We start from the raw sequence: 4,068 nt of genomic DNA, 5'->3' as shown, positions 1-4,068 counted from the left end.
TGAAGAGCATAGCTCGAAACGTTAAAGACTTTCCGTATTCCCGAGCGTCATACTAATACATCCTTTTGTTATTTACACCACCTGTCCTCGTCTGTTGTTGTTTTTTCGTACATTCTCCCATATATATATATATATATATATATATGTATATATATGTATGCGTGCGTGTGCGTGTGTGCGTGCTTGTGCGTGTGTGTATATGTGTGTGTGTGTGTGTGTGTGTGTGTGCATTGTTATATATGTGTGTTCGTAAATGTATGTAACAACATTGTGATACCTCACTGAAATGCATAACACATATTTTGAGTCAAATCCCCTGAATCTCAAATGTTATCACGGCCTACAGTGACGCTTAATTAGAATCGATAGAACTTCAGAACAATTTCCGTGACTTGTGAGACAGCTTGCTTTGAGGCGTGTTATTTCATGTTTAAAATCGATGCGCGAAAATTTAGACAATTGTCCGGTTTAGTAAAATGAATAAATTTGGTAGACGCAAATACGTGTGTGTGTGTGTGTGGGGGGGTGCGTGTGTGTGTCTGTGTGCGTATGCGCATGCGCACGTGTGCGCGTGTGTGTATGTATATGTGTGTTTGTGTCTGTGTTTTTCCTGCCAACGCTTGACTTCAGGGTTTGATTTAGTCATTCGGCAAAATTAATAGGATATAATTAATAGTAGACATTAATGAAACATAGCTAATTTAGATGAGCTGTTCGAATAAAACTCTTCAAGATCGTGCCCCAGAAGAGACCCATTCGAATTATTTAATTTAAAAATGCGAGATTAGAAAATAATCCTTATCTTACCAAATGGAATTTTTATCAACCACTACAACGCATCTATGACTATGGGCCTTTCTAGACGACTGATTGATATAACAGCACAGTGCCTTAGTAATTCCAGCCTATCACCTGGAGGTAGTAAGAAGATGATGGATCTGTTATGCTTGAATATTATCTGAGTTGAATACCATTGCTTGAATATTTTTTCATAATCATAAACACTCATTGAGGACTGAAAAGTAATTAACATCCACCTGCATAAACAGCCGAAGCAGCAACAATAGCAGCAACAGCAACTGAAAAATAGCAGCCAATAAATTGAAGATCATCAGGCATGACGTTATTATTATTATTATTATTATTATTATTATTATTATTATTATTATTATTATTATTATTATTATTATTATTATGTCCGGGTTCCTAACCGGGCGGCTGTAACAAAGTATAACTGCCACATTTCTCGGTCCACCATCACCGCCTCGAAGTTCTGGATATATTCCAAGCCAGTGTCAGCAATCAAGTAGTCGATGTCAGATGAACTTTTCCTCTTCTTTCATCACCATGGAATGAGTTCCAAATATCTAATTTGGATTGCTGCAGCACAGCATGGCACACGCAGTGACCAGATAGCCGCAGCCGCCTTTGCCCAACCTTCTCGTTAACTTTTGGCAGGCCTCCATAAAAGCATTCATCTATTACCTTTGCCGCTATTTCACATCTAGGACATTAGTGTAGCTCTCTGGCTATTATTTAGTGTACTTTGTTAAATATACCTCAACCATTGAACACGCTTGCCTTTAATACGCCATTTCTATTCCATGTCTCGTTATTTTGATACCCAGCCTCGAAATCCCTTGTCATATTTTTCAAACATTAAATGGTCTGGAGGACATTATCACAAGCCCTTAAAATGTGCTCCGCAGTCTTAGATATTTTTACTGTTAGTTCTAGCATCACCCTTATAGGGGCCATCTCAGTTGTCACTTACCAATTATATTTTTCCTTAGTTGTTTCGATCAATAGACGGCGGCCATACTAAGGCATCCTCTTAAAGTGTATTGGTTGGAGGAATCCACCATTGTACTAATTGGTTAAGCCTGGTACTTATTCTATTGGTTTATTTTTTCCGAACCGCTATGTTATAGGCATTTAGACAAAACCCGCTGTAAAGCAGTATGGGGAATAAACACAACACAGACACAAGACCAATAGAAACACACACATATACACACGCAAACACAAGCACAAACAGACTCACACATACACACACATATATACCTATATATACGACAGGCTTCTTTATAGTTTCCATTTATCAAATTCACTCACAAAGCTTTGGTTGGTCGGCCTGGTGCTATGATATATGATGCTTAATAAATATGATGAAATGTAGGACTGGACCCTAGAGCTTGTGATTGAAAGTGACTAACTTAACCACAGAGCCACGTCTGCACCTTATAGAGATAACTCAAACTTGTTTGGAGATGTCGAGATGTAACCCGAAATTTGTATCCGGCGTACATTTATGCTTTCTACACCTTTCTGATTCTTGTAACAAATAACTTATCACTCTGATTGCAAATATGTATCATTCCTAAATCTACAATCCCAGTACAAAGTTTTCCACTACTATTCTACAGTTCCCATATCCTTTACAAAGATTATTATATCCCACATTACGGAACGTGCCACGTACCTGACATGGTAAAGCTTCTACAGATTTGCACTCTTTAGATTGTGTGAAGAAAAGCGCTTCACCTGATTGGCAACTGATCTTCAGTACAGACTACTCACAGTATTACAAACGTAGTTTAAACATTCGATAACATTCTACGTCATTTTGAATAAGTATACTGCATGCCTTACCTAAAGCAGTTTGCTCCTGATACTGAGCTAAATATATTCCCACATTCTCGTTTATCATGATACCACTGTTGTGAATTTCCTCTCATCTAATATTTTACAAAGATGTCAACTATAATAAATATAAAATGCATAGATACTTTCTATCTTAAATTCAAGAGAATGTTCTGAGTACTACTCCACTTCCACGTGAAGCATTGAATATATATTGTATAATCGTTAGCTTTTTTATCATGAAGAGTGTTTTTAGTCCGCTGGTATGAACAAACGAAAATACACAATCGAATTTAACAACTGTAGCTCCACATATAAGCAACCTATAACAAAGGCAATAGAAAAAAAAAGAGCAGAATGAAGTTCAGAGAAAAATAACCTGCTCTAGTTAATCTAAATCTCAGTTCATTCGTTCGAAGTATAGCAAATTAGAAACTCATTCTAGTCTTAGGGTAAATATTTGACCTAGTCCTGTGAAATGTAGAAATATTGAAGCAGTTTTGCAGCAAATCTTAATTCAACAACCCATCAAAGTATGCCACCTAACAGATAATCAGGAAGTGATCTAATAATCTAAATCTAATACGGCATTTTAAAGTGCATGGAATAATTTCTGTCAATTCTGCTGACAAGCTGTAACACAGGAGAAGCACTACCAATGTCACAAGTAGCGTTGTTTTATCAATTATTGTATATTTCTTGTTTGTTTCTCTGAATAATAGTGATAACAGTAAAGCTATTTATGATAGAGAAAGCTAGGAAAAAAGGATATTGGTTTCTTTTGATGAAGTACAAAGGTCTTAGATTGTATAGCAAGGTTATGAGATATACATTTGCCAAGAGTACTAATGGAATACTGAAGTAAAATTGATTCAATGGATGCACATTGAAAAAAAAACATAAACCAATTAATTTTGGTTTACAGATATCTGCATTACTATTTTTCAATAAAACACCCACCAAAACCGTGCTGTATTTACATTCCTAGTAGCAACGTGGAAACAGCGAGAAAAGCTGACAAGATGAAGTATTTGTTAAAAGAATATATACGATTAGGCATGTGGCCAATATGTTTGTTTCACAACCCTACGTTTCTGGGTTCTGCCCTACTTGTGTAATAATTTAGGGACGTGACTTCTACCACAATCTCTAATCGACTATTCATTTCTGAATGGAATTTGGTGCAAAGAGAGTATGTGATAGTCTGTTATGTACATACATACACACACCAATCTGTCTGTCTATCTATCTATCTATCTATCTATCTATCTATCTATCTATCTATCTATCTATCTATCTATCTATCTATCTATCTGTCTATCTATCTATCTGTCTATCTATCTATCTATCTATCTATCTATCTATCTATCTATATATCTGTCTGTCTGTCTGTCTGTCTGTCTGTCTCTCTCTCTCTCTCTCTCT

Source organism: Octopus bimaculoides, chromosome 3 (assembly GCF_001194135.2).
Source record: "Octopus bimaculoides isolate UCB-OBI-ISO-001 chromosome 3, ASM119413v2, whole genome shotgun sequence".
Lineage (NCBI taxonomy): Eukaryota > Metazoa > Mollusca > Cephalopoda > Octopoda > Octopodidae > Octopus > Octopus bimaculoides.
Note: the sequence above shows the minus strand (reverse complement) of the source record.